This window comes from Mobula hypostoma, chromosome 25, assembly GCF_963921235.1.
Source record: "Mobula hypostoma chromosome 25, sMobHyp1.1, whole genome shotgun sequence".
Taxonomy (NCBI): domain Eukaryota; kingdom Metazoa; phylum Chordata; class Chondrichthyes; order Myliobatiformes; family Myliobatidae; genus Mobula; species Mobula hypostoma.
The window spans coordinates 19,294,214-19,307,232 of record NC_086121.1 but is presented as its reverse complement, the minus strand read 5'-3'; the positions used below and the strand labels follow the sequence as shown (position 1 = coordinate 19,307,232).

The window sequence follows — 13,019 nt, the reverse complement described above, 5'->3', positions numbered from 1 at the left end:
AATGCTTGCCTTTGTTAGTCAAGGTATTGAGGTCAAAAGTCAGGAAGTTACATTGCAGCTTTATAAAACTTTAGTTCGGCTGCATCTGGGCTATTGCGTACAGTTCTGGTCACTCCACTGTAGGAAAGATGTCGAAGCTCCAGAGAGGGTTCAGAAGAGTTTTACCAGCATGCTGCCTGGATTAGAGGGCATGTGCTACAATGAGAGGTTGGACAAACTTGAATTTCTTCTCTGGAGCGACAGGGGCTGAGGGGGGAATCTGATGGAGGTTTATAAGTTTATGAGGGGCATAGATAGAGCAGACAAGGGGTATCTTTCTCCCAGGGTTGAAATGTCTAATACCAGAGGACATGCACTTAAGATGAGAAGGGGTTAATTTCGAAGGAGATGTAAGGGGCAAGTTTTTAAACCAGAGAGTGGTAGGTGCCTGGGGTGGTGGTAGAGGCAGATACATTAAGGGCTTTTAAAGGATGTTTAGATAGGCACATGAATGTGAGGAAAATGGAAGGATAAGGACATTTTGAAGGCCAAAGAGTTTAGTCTAGTTGGCCATGTGATTACAAATTTGATGGGTTTGGCACAGCATTGTGGGACGTAGGGCCAGTTCCCTGTGCTGTACTGCTCTATGTTCAAGATCTGTCATAATCACATCTGAACCTTAGGAAGAGGGTAACAAGTCCATGTCTGCAGTTATGACCCTTTGAGTTAAATCACATCTACTGAGTTCACCAGGATTACTTAGAGGAGCTGCCAGACACAATTCCAGCCCACTGTTGGGTACCATTTCAATGTTGGCTCCATTCCTGTTCTGTACTTTAGCTGTGGTCCTTTACTCCGGCCTCCATCCCCAATATCCTGATGACCCCCCCCACCCCCAGTGAAAATGAGCACTGAACCTTCCCTGTTCCCAGCTGTCACCTTGTGATGCAGGCTTCAAATCCCAGACAAACACAAAATCTCTGGGAAGTACCCCACTCACCAGAGATCAATTGGTTCTCCAGCACATACCGCTCAACCCCCAGTAGCCACGTCATGGACACAGGTCCAGCTTTGGCCTTGCTTTGGGCCTCTACTAATTCTGAATATTGAAACTGAAGGCATATAAACTAAACAGATTTATTCACGTTTATTAATCACATGTATATTGAAATATTAGATTATGAGGACACACAGTCCTTTTTTATTGTCATTTAGTAATGCATGCATTAAATGTTTTTCCAGAATGAAACACATGACAAACCGACTGAAAAACTGACAAAAATCACATAATTATAACATATAGCTACAACAGTGCAAAGCAATACCGTAATTTGATAAGAACAGACCATGGGCACGGTAAAAAATCTCAAAGTCTCTGGAAAGTCCCATCATCTCACGCAGACGGTGAACCTCCAGCGCTGCAGACTTGCCGATGCAGCATCCTGGAAGCATCCGACCACAGTCCGACTCCAAGTCCGTCCGAAAACTTCCAGCCTCCGACTAGCCCTCCAACACCGAGCACCGGCCACCATCTCTGCCGAGCGCTTCGACCCCAGCCCCGGCAACAGGCAATAGGCAAAGCCGAGGATTTGGGGCCTTCCCCTCCGGAGATTCTCGATCACACAGTAGCAGCAGCAGCGAAGCAGGCATTTCAGAAGTTTCTCCAGGTGTTCCTCCGTGCTCTCACGTCCGTCTCCATCAAATCAGGATTGTACATGGCCCCCTAGTTAACACATACGATATCATTCGGAACGGCCGCGTGCACTGCGTCGCGCCGGCATCTTCTTCTCCCTCCTGCACCATTCAAATATATAGTGAATGGGTCAGTTGCATTAACAACCAACACACCCAAGGATGTGTTGGGGGCAGCCTGCAAGTGTGCCCACACATTGCAGCGCCAACATACCATGTCCACAATGCGTGGCAGAAAAATACAGAAGAGAACAAAACAGAATGTACCAAACAACCAAGCAACGAAAGAGGAATCAGCCCCTTTCCTCCCTTCCTTGTACACACCCATGCACATACTGTACACAATCCTCTAACCTCAGGACAAGCTAACTTCAGCTTCCACCCTCCGGAAGATTCGTGGACTCTTAGACACTGGGATCTGACTTCCTCAACAGACATTGCAGAGATTCATAGATTTGGCCATTGGGCCTCAACGTCTGGACCTGATCGACCTTCGCGCTTTGATCAGGACCTCTGACCAAACTTCAATCTTCAGTACTGAGTCAGAATGTGCAGATGATGACCAGTAAGGAACCCGGATGAAGTCCCAAACTCCAGGCCTCGAAGGCCGGACTTACCGAGGATGGGACCCCAAAAACTAGGCCTTGACCCCCAGTCCTGCCAATGATGGGACTCCAAACTCCCTTGCCGTTCTATTGGCTCAACATCTGACCACACTCACACTGCTGGATTTCGAACGCAAAGCAGAGGATTTGACTTAGACTTCGACCTAATTTGACCCTTAACTCCCCGCTCTGTTCCTGGGTACTGGTTTCTCTTTCTTTGAGTTTTCTGAGTAGTTTGATCAGGGCGATCGACGCAATCCAGGGTGCTTCAGCTTTGCGGCCAGCAGTGGGCCGACAGCGCGATGCAGAAATGAATTAAACTGAACACTGGACTCCTGGTATGATGTTTGCTATTCCACTGTATGCAGTGTCCACTTGCTCTTTGCCATTTGCGCAATTTGTTCCTTCTTCCCGCATTGGGTGTTTGATGCTTCCTTGATCGGGTTCTTTGTTTCATGGCTGCTTGCCGGAGGACGAGTCTCAGAGTTGTATCGATAATAGACATACTTTGAATCTTTATCCCCAAAACCATTCCTGTGAACCTAAAGAACCCCCTAAAAACCAATCTGAGCCGCAACTTCAATGAAGACCACAGCTCGGCAACATCTTGATTGTTGGTGTTCCATGCAATAACTTTCTAAACACTGTAGGCCAATTATAGGCAGACATAACACCTTTTTGGTGTTCTCCCTTAATACTTTTTTCTGTTTTCTTCCATTTTATCCTGAAGGTGCTAACTCACTAGTATTTGTATTTTCCCTACGGAAAAGTGGTTGGTCTGAAACCTGGTTATCAGATTGTGCTTATTCCATTGGGTATCATCAGGGACGGTATGCCCTGCCAGAGATAGTGGCAGTGTGTGCAAAGAGCACTCAACTGAGGCTCAAACTTCTTTCAATATTCAGCAGCACCTCAGGTTCTTCCTTTGGGTTTGGGTACTCGGTTGAAGTTTACCTAATACCTGATCATTAAGGCTGATCAGATCCTTTGTGTACACGTGTCGACTTTGGAAATATTTAGCCTGATTCCTTTGTCCAGTTGCCATGAGCATTAGTGAGAAACTGCATGTTACTCTTACTGTGACATGGACATTTCTTCCAGTGTTTTCAAGGCCTGCAAATGGGGGTCAGACTCCCATTAGTAAGTAGCCTTAATCCTGAGATTTAAACCCTTCTTTGGTGTTAGCTGGAGACATTAGAACATTGGACTGCACGACACAGGAGCAGGCTCAGCCCATAGGGTCTGTGCTGAAGCATGGTGCCAAATTAAACCAGAGCAAAAGCAAGAAGCACAGGAAAATCAGCCGGGCGGGCAGCATCCATGGGGAATGTAAAGGGTGGAACAAGAGCTGGTGGGTGATAGGTGATTCCGGGTGAAGGGACTGATGGGAAGGCAAGGGAGAGGAAGAATGAGAATGATTTAAGAAGCTGGGAGGTGATAGGTGGATGTGGCAAAGGGCTGACGAAGATGGGATCTCATTTGACATGATGCTGACGATGAAATAAAGGGAAGGAGGTGACGTTGGGAACTGGTGGGAGTGATGAATGGGTGATGGACAGATAGCAAGGGCAGGAGAAGGGAGAGTGGTGGGATGATGAAGCTGGTGAGATAAGGTTATAAAAATGGGGGCATGGGGATAGAGTCTGGAAGATAGCAAAGCTGATGTTCATACCATCAGGTTAGAGACTAGCAAGTGATGCCTCAGCCTACCAGCAGAGAAGGCCATGGGCAGACATGTCAGTGTGGTTTTGGGAAGAGGAATTAAAATTGCTGGCTTCTTGGACATCCCGGTGGTACATCGGACAGTGCGAAGGCGCTCCGCGAAGTGATCCTCCAACCTACTTAAGTCCTCCACTACATTAGTGAAAAGATTCCATTTTCTTCAGCTCCTTGTGACTGCCACCAATCACCTCTCAGCTTCTTACATCATTCCCGATTCCCTGGCCTTTCTATCAACCCCACCCCACCAAGATCCACCTATCACTTACCTGGAGGACAACTCATTTAAACACCCATCCCCCAAATTTTTCTGAGCAGTATTTTGCAGACGGGGCTCTTTTTGTTGTATCCGGTCTAACGCCTAATTTGATGCAGGATAATCTGTGATTGAGAATGAAATGACTGAGGCGGATAGGACATTGCTTGGCCACACAGGATGTACCCTAATACAAACAAGAGAAAATCTGCAGATGCTGGAAATCCAAGTAACACACACACACACACACACACACACACAAGTGCTGGAGGAACTCAGCAGGCAATTTGTGGGAAAGAGCTGAGACTCTTCAGCAGGACTTTGTGTGCTACCAGGATGTACCTTGGTTTTATGGATTTTTCTCATGTTTCTTAGTTTGCTGCACACCATTGTATAAGCATAGTCAGTGATGTCAGGGGAAAGAGATTTACTTACATTTCATTGAGCAAAAGTAATCAGACTAAGAGGCGAACAACAGGAATTCTGCAGATGCTGGAAATTCAAGCAACACACATAAAAGTTGCTGGTGAACGCAGCAGGCCAAGCAGCATCTCTAGGAAGAGGTGCAGTCGACGTTTCAGGCTGAGACCCTTCGTCAGGACTAAGAGGCATGTAGATTTGAGAGGATTGCAGGTGTCCATACATTTCAGGAAGTGACAGACTTCATTTATATGATGCTTTAGCCTTCTTTCAGAATGCAGAGCTCCACGTGAGTTGCAAGGATGATCACTCACTTAGCAAATAACTTCTGGTCAGCTGTAAAAAGTAAGTGTCCAAAACCTAGACCTTCAGCAATGCATGATAATATGGACAGCAAACTGTTGGGCATATCAAATGGTCTTTACAAATTTGGGAGAGCAATTACAAATAAAGACCCTTTATTACCTGGTAAAGGTCTGAAGTTAGAAAAAAACCCTTGAGGTTTCGAAGTTCAATACCATGTTAGTGTGGTTCTTTTCATCTTAGGCAATCTGGTTTGCCATTTTTTAGCTTCTTTTCTACACACAGTCCTGCTTTGTGAAAATTAAGGGATCTCCCTTATTCATAAATTCTGATTCCCCCCAGAACAGCTGGGTAGGAGATCAAACTCTGTACTAACCTCTGCCTCAAGTTACCAGTTGATCCCAATGGTTTGTCATTAATGAAGGACACGGGAGAAATACAGGTTTCCCCTGCTATCCGAAAGTAGAGCCGTTCGTAAGCCGAAATGGCGTAAAGCGAAGAATCAATTACAATTTATATGGGAAAAATTTTTAAGCGTTCCCAGACCCAAAAAATAACCTACCAGATCATACCAAATAGCACATAAAACCTAAAATAACACTAACATATAGTAAAAGCAGGAATGATATGATAAATACACAGCCTATATAAAGTAGAAATAATGTATGTACAGTGCAGTTGCACTTATCAGAATCAGGAAGATTTAGCCAAAACCAATTTGTAGAAAAAAATCGGCACGTACACACATGCTCACACGCCTGCCCGCGCAAGGCTTCACGGTCAGGGTAGTCTTTCTCGGAGTAAACACAAGTTTAAAGCGGGCGCCTTTATTCGTAAAAGCGAAAATCCTCTTCGGATTTCTTTAGGTTAGCAAAAACATGTACTAATGTAGGTCTTTCGTAAAAGCGAAGTGGCGTAAAGCGAACTTTCAAAAAGCCGGGGACACCTGTAGCTTTACTATCTACAGATCTGTTCAAGGATTTCTCAGCATAGAAAAAATCACTCAGACTAGTCAATTAGATTAATTAAAGACCCTTACCGAGAAGTTATATCATTAAAGTTTATACGATTGAGATGGAAATGACACACATACAGTTGTCAGTGATAGAACAAGCTGAGCTTAAAAAGCTTGAATGTGAGATTCTCGGTCATATAACTCAGACTCAGCTCTACTAGCACTGTCATGCGTAGGATAGGAGGTGGAATCTGAAGACACTGCTGTGGGTAGGATAGAAAGAATTTGACTGGAGCTGGTAGGTGGGTATATTTGCCAAAAAGTGAAAGGTTACCAGGGATAAATCCAAATATGGAGATGCAAGAGACTGCAGATGAGATCTGGAACAAAAAACAAACTGCTGGAGGTCAAGCAGCACCTGTGCAGGCAAAAGAATAGTCAACATTTTGGATTGAGACCCTACATCAGGATCAAAGGTATAAAGGAAAGACAGCCAGTAGAAAGAGGTGAGGCATGGTTTAATGAGCATTCGGAGCTGGGTGGAGGAGGGGCAGAGGCAGAGAGGTGATTGGTCAAGACAACAAAAGGCTGCAGAAAGCAAGATGATGTGTGGAACCAGATAAGGGAGGAATGCAGGGCAGCTGGAAACAGAGATTAGAGGAGAGGAGAGGTGGGGGAGGGGAGGGGAGGAGGTTGGAGACAAATTGGATTGCGTGTGAATGATAGACATATGGAACCAGGTAGGGCAGGAGAAAGAAACCAATTCACTTCCAATTCCCATTCCAACACATCAGACCATGGCCTCCTCTACTGCTGTGATGAGGCCACACTCAGGTTGGGGGAGCAACATCTTATATTCCGTCTGGGTAGCCTCCAATCTGATGGCATGAACATCGATTTCTCGAACTTCTGGTAATTGCACCCCCCACACCACCTTCACCATTCCCATTCCCCGCTCTCACTTTATTTCCTTATGTGCTCATTACCACCTTCTGGTGCTCCTCCCTCTTCCCTTTCTTCCATGGTCTTCTATCCTCTCCTATCAGATTCCCCCTTCTCCAGCCCTTTATCTCTTTCACCAAGCAACTTCCCAGCTCTTTACCTCATCCCTCCCTTCTCCTGGTTTCGCTTAACATCTACCACCTTGTACTTCTTCCCCTCCTCCCTCACCTTCTTGCTTTGACTTCTCTTCTTTTTTTCTAGTCCTGCTGAAGGATCTTGGCCGGAAACGTTGACTGTTTGCTCTTTTCCAGAGATGCTGCCTGACCTGCTGAGTTCCTCCAGCAATTTGTGTGTGTTGTGAAAAAACTGATCACTACAGTGGGTGTGTGTGGTTGGAAATAAGGATATGAGTAAGAGGGCTTGCTAGAGAAAGGAACAGAGGTTACATGAAATGGAAAATTCAACGTACATGCTGTTGGGTTGTAGATGACCTACACAGAATATGTTTATGTTTGGGTCTTGCCCTGGCAGTGAAAGAGTCTAAGGATGGACAAATTGGTGTAGGAGAGGAGTTGAAATGGCTTGCAACTGGGAGCTTAAGATGGCAGGAGTGGACAAGGCCCAGATACCTGGCAAAGCAGTTGCCCAGATTGTACTTGGTCTTGCCAGTGCAGAGGAGGTCACGTCAAGAGCACCAAATGCAGTAAACAAGTGCGAATCTCTACCTCACCTCGGACAGTTTTTTGGATCCCTGGGTGATGGTGAAGGAGGAGGTGTGGGGCAAGTGTCCCACCTCCTACGGTTGCAAGCAAAAGTGCCTGGAAGTGATGGACAAGGGTGTGGATGAGCAAACTATGGAGTTATGGAGAGTATGAACCCTTGGGAAAGCAGGAGGTGGGTTGGGGGAAAGGAGATGAGACTGGTGGTGGGATTGCGATGCAGCTTATTGAAATAACAGAGCAGTGTGCTGGATTTGGGGGCTGGTAGGGTGAAAGGTACGGATCAAGGGAACTTTAGGTGAGAGCAGAAGTTCAAGGAATGGAGGAGATGTGAGTTAGGGCTTCATCAATGACTGTAGATGGAAAACCACATTTCCAGAAATGGGGGACACTTCACATATCATGGAATGGAACAATGGTGTCCTTACAAGAGACAGGGTGAGAGAAGGTGTAAGCTACGTAGCTCTGACCGTCGGTGGGTTTATTATGTGTCAGTGGACAGTTTGACTCCTGAGATGGAGGCAGAGAAAACCAGAAGGTGGAGAGAGGTGTCAGAAATGTACCAAGTGAATTGCAGGTCAGGATAGAAGTTGATAAAATTGACAACTTCTGCACTTGCAAGAGGCAGCACCGGCACAGTCATCAATTTAGCAGAGGATGGTAGATGGATATTGATGGAAGAAGAGTTAAGGAATAGTGCCAAAGTAGGTTTGGAACAAGGTCTGTCCCAGGTAGCCAATAAAAAGGCAGGCATATCCAGGGCACGTGTGTGCTCATAGCTACATCTCTAATAGGTACAAAGTGAGGGGAATAAAAAAATAAGTTATTCAGGATGAGAACAAGTTCAGCAAGGTGGAGGAGAGTGTTAGTAGAGGAAAATAGGTTGGATGTGATCTAGAAAAGAACGGAGGGCCTTAAGTCCTTCCTAACAGAAAATAGAGGTACACAGGAACTGGACATCCAGGGTGAAGATGAGGTGGTGGGGCCAAGGAATTGGAAGTTGTTAAAATGGTGTAAAACATATGAAGTGTCCAGGATGTAGGTGGGATCAAAGTTGACAAGGGAGGACAAGTTAGAGTTGAGCTAAGAGGAGATGAATTCAGTGGGACAAGAGTAGACAGATGCAATGGGCCTACCAGAGCAGTCTTGTGTGTAGATCTTGAGAAGGAAGCACCACCATGTCGGAGGCTGTGAGGGAAGATGTGATTAGATCTATGTTACAATGAGAGATAGTAGCCTGCAGTTCATTGGTGAAGCCATGATCCAAGTTTAAGTATGAAGAAGTGTCCAAGAGCATCTGCCTAGGCTCTGCAAGGTAGAGACGGGAATGTAATCCGATCTTTCCTGTTCTGAAGGAATAAAAGACTTAAGGTGCTGAGTGGAATATTCCTATAAGGCCATAAGACATAGGAACTGAATTATGCTATTCAGCCTATCTAGTCTGCTCTGTCATTCAATATTAGCTGTCAACCCCGTTCTCCCACCTTCTCCTCATAACCTTTAATACCCTTACTAATCTAAAACTTCTGCTTTAGATATACCCAATGATTTGGCTTCCATGGCCATTTTTTGGCAGTGAGTTCCATAGATCACAATCCTCTGGCTAAGGAGATTCCTCTTCATCTCTGTTCTAAAGGGACATCTTTCTATTCTGAGGTCCAGGTATAATCTAAGAGGTCCAGAAAGCCATCTCACGGGTGAAGTGGCAATTCCAGTCCAAACCTGAATCAATGAAGGATGCTCGACAGTTGTGGCAGGGCTTCAATACGATCACTTCTTATAAAGTTAAATCAAGTGACATAGGCGACATGGGGTCTGCACTTCCATTTGAGCTCAGTGCCTTCTATGCTGACCTTGACCATCAAATCATGGAGGAACCATCGTGAACTCCCATATCCCCTGATGATCCTGTGATTTCAGTCCCTGAAGCCAATGTGCGAGCAGCCTTCAGAAGGTTGAACCCACAAAAAGCGTCTGATCCAGATGGGGTATCTGGCTAAGTATCAAAGACTTGTGCTGATGAACTGACTGGTATGTTCACTGTGATCTTTAACCTCTCACTTTGGTGGATTGCTATTGTCAGTAGCACTTACATCCACAGTGGTGAAGTACTTTGAGAAGTTGGTGATGAAACATTATCAACTCCTGCCTGAGAGGCGATTTAGATCCGCTCAGATTTGCCTACAGGAGCAACAGGTCCACAGCAGACGCCATCTTATTGACTGTTCACTCAACCTTGGAACATCAGGACAGCAAAGATACATACATCAGGATGCTCTTTATCAATTACATCTCAGTACTTCACACCATTATCCACTCAAAACTAATCAGTAAACTCAAAGATCTTGGCCTCGATACCTCCTTGTGCAATTGGATCCTAGATGTCATTACTTGCAGACCCCAGTCAGCTATGATTGACAACAACATCTCCTCTACCATCTCCATCAGCACAGGTGCACCACAAGGCTGTGAGCTTAGCCCCCTGCTCCACTCACTTTACACTTATAGCTGTGTGGCTAAGCACAGCTCCAATGCCATATTCAAGTTTGCTGATGACACCCCTGTCACAGTCTGATTCAAATTTGTGATGAATCAGTATAGAGGAGGGAGGTTGAAAATCTGGCTAAGTATTATCATAACAACAATCTCTTACTGTCACGGTCCGGTCCGTTGACTCTTCATTTCAGTTAGTTTCCTTTTCCCCGTGTTCCACTAGGCTCCTTGATTAGGGCACCCAATCCTCAGTCAAACCAGCAGCATAAAGACTCCGGCTTACGTCTGCTCGCTGCTGGTTCGTCACCTCAGCAGTGTGGCTATGCTCGTTTCGGGCCGCCAAGAATGAGTCAAGTTGAGAGCCTGCCATCCGCAGTTCCTGGGTCAAGTCGAGAGTCTGCCATTCACTGTTCCTGGGTCGAATTGAGAGCCTTGTGTCTGGCTGAGTATTGCTGGCCGTTTGCCGCTGCTCCAAGCTGTGATACAAATTGTCTGTCATTGTTTGTTTTTGTCGTCTTGTGTCTGGCCGAGTATTGCTGGCCGTTTGCAGCTGCTCCAAGCCGCAATAGGTTGTCTGTCATTGTTTGGCTTTGTTGCTCTGTGTCCAAGTTCGAGTCCAGGCTTGGTGTCCAAGTCAAGTTCGAGTCCAGGCTCGGTGTCCAAGTCAAGTCCAAGTCCAGGCTTCGTGTTCCAGTCAAGTCCAAGTCCTGGCTCCGAGTCCAAGTCAATGTTCAAGTCCGCGTAAGAATCCTAACCTGCTCTCCGTGCCTGTGTCCTGCACTTGCGTCCGCTTCCCTACACTCCTTTGCAACACTTAGTCAATGTCAGCAAGATCAAGGAGCTGATTACAGACTTCAAGAGAAGGAAACCAGAGGTCCATGAGCCAGTCCTTATTGGAGGATCAGAGGTGCAGAGGGTCAGCAACTTTACATTCTTATATGTTATTATTTCAGAAGACCTGCCCTGGGCCCAGCACATAAGTGCAATTATGGAGAAAGCACAACAGTACCTCCACTTCCTTGGGAGTTTGTGGAGATTTGGCATGACACCTAAAAGTTCAGCACACTTCTATAGATGTGTATTAGAGAGTATACTGACTGGCTGCATCACAGTTTGGTATGGAAACACCAACGCCTTTGAACGAAAATCCTATAAAAAGTAGTGGATATGACCCAGTCTATCATGGGTAAAGCCCTCCCAACCATTGAGTGTATCTACATGAAATGCTGCAGCATCCATCATCAGGGATCCCCACCACCCAGGACATGCTCTCTTCTCACTGCTGCCATCAGGAAGAAGGTACAGGAGTCTCAGGACTCACACCACCAGGTTCAGGACCAATTACAATCCCTCAACCATCCTGCTCTTGAACCAAAGGGGATAACTTCACTCAATTTCATTTGCCCCATCATTGAAATACTCCCACTACCAATCGACTCACTTTCAAGGAGCCTTCATCTCATGTTTTCAATATTTATTGTGTATTTATTTATCTATCATTATTATTTCTTCATTTTGTACTTGCACAGTTTGCACTCTGCACTCTGGTTGAATGTCCCAGCTGGGTGGTATTTTGTGGATTCTGTTATGATCATTATTCTGTTGATTTATGGAGTATGCCTACAAGAAAATAAATCTCAGGGTTGCATCTGGTGACATATACATATGTACTTTGATAATAAATTTACTTTCGACTTTGCCCTCTAATCCTAGACTCTCCCACTTTTGGAAACATCCTTCCTATATTCAGTGTGTTTTAATGAGATCTCCCCTAAACTCCCAACAAGTTCTGGTCCAGAGGCATCTCTCTGGACTGTCTCCAATGTGTTAGATATGGGGCCCAAGACTGCTCACAACACGCCAGATGCGGTTTGACCAATGCCTGCTCCAGGTTCGCATACAGAGACAAAGAAAAAGAACCACACAGTCTCTCTATATATGTTTTCATCTTGAAAATAATATAGTGAATTCAAAGGGTGTGAAGATTTGACAGAAGGGAAGGGAAAGAATTTCAGTGTTGGGTCATTCAGTTATACACCATGGAAACTGTTCTTTGACCCAACTCATTCATGTTGACCAAGATGGAGATGATGGGGTTAGTGAATGATGAGGAAGATGTTGATAAAGCTAAGGTTAAAAGGCCGGAAGGGGCTGTTAGAGGTGAAAGGTGTGGGAAACAAAGTGGTAATGGGAAAATGGCGCAAAAAGCAAAGGGAAATTAGGAAGTTGAGCTTATTGCCATGGCCTAATTCTGCTCCTATGTCTTATGGTCATATACACAAGTATGTGTATGCACAGACTCAACTGCACATAGCATTAAAGATACAACATTTACAAAGACATATATTATACAAATTTATGCCAAGAAAGAACACAATTAGAACCAAAAGAGTTCTATCCTAATGCAAAGTGGTCATAGAGTTGTTACGGTGGTAGTGATTAGGATTGCGCCCGATGATTCAAGAACTGAATGGTTTAAAGGCGATAGGTGTAGTATAATACTTTAAACTTCTGTATCTCCCGCCCTATGATAGCTGTAAGAAGACGGCATGGTCCGGGTAACGGGGATCTTTGATGGCAAATGTTGCCTTTTTAAGGGAGTGTCTGAATTGAATACTTTCGACGGTGGGGAGGCAGATGCTGAGGGGGAAGATGACAGAGGTGGAGTGTGTGGTACAAAGAAGAGTTTTAAATAGGAAGCGGTGATATGCTCCTTAAATTCCTTTCTTTTTCCCCTTTCCTGTACCGCGTCTTCCCACGTTAACCTCGCCCACCGCACTGTGCTTTCTCGCCCTGGTCTGTTTTTTTTACCTGTTTCAATTCGGGGAGCTTTGAACGCGGCCGTTCCCTCTGCATCCTGTGATTGGTAACTATGGGATTTATTATCCACCCACAAACTTTGTAACATGGGAGCCATGGGGTCTGAGTCCTGCTTC

At 45.3% G+C, this 13,019-nt stretch overlaps 1 long non-coding RNA gene across 1 annotated transcript in view; it reads right to left on the bottom strand.

The window, feature by feature from the left end:
• LOC134337881 (uncharacterized) overlaps positions 1 to 12,938 on the bottom strand; it is a 116,826-nt gene extending 103,888 nt beyond the window's left edge. The window contains exon 1 of the long non-coding RNA XR_010016102.1: positions 12,895 to 12,938. This is a non-coding gene — a long non-coding RNA (uncharacterized LOC134337881). The remainder of the gene's footprint in view (positions 1 to 12,894) is intronic.
• Between the last annotated feature and the right edge of the window lie 81 nt (positions 12,939 to 13,019).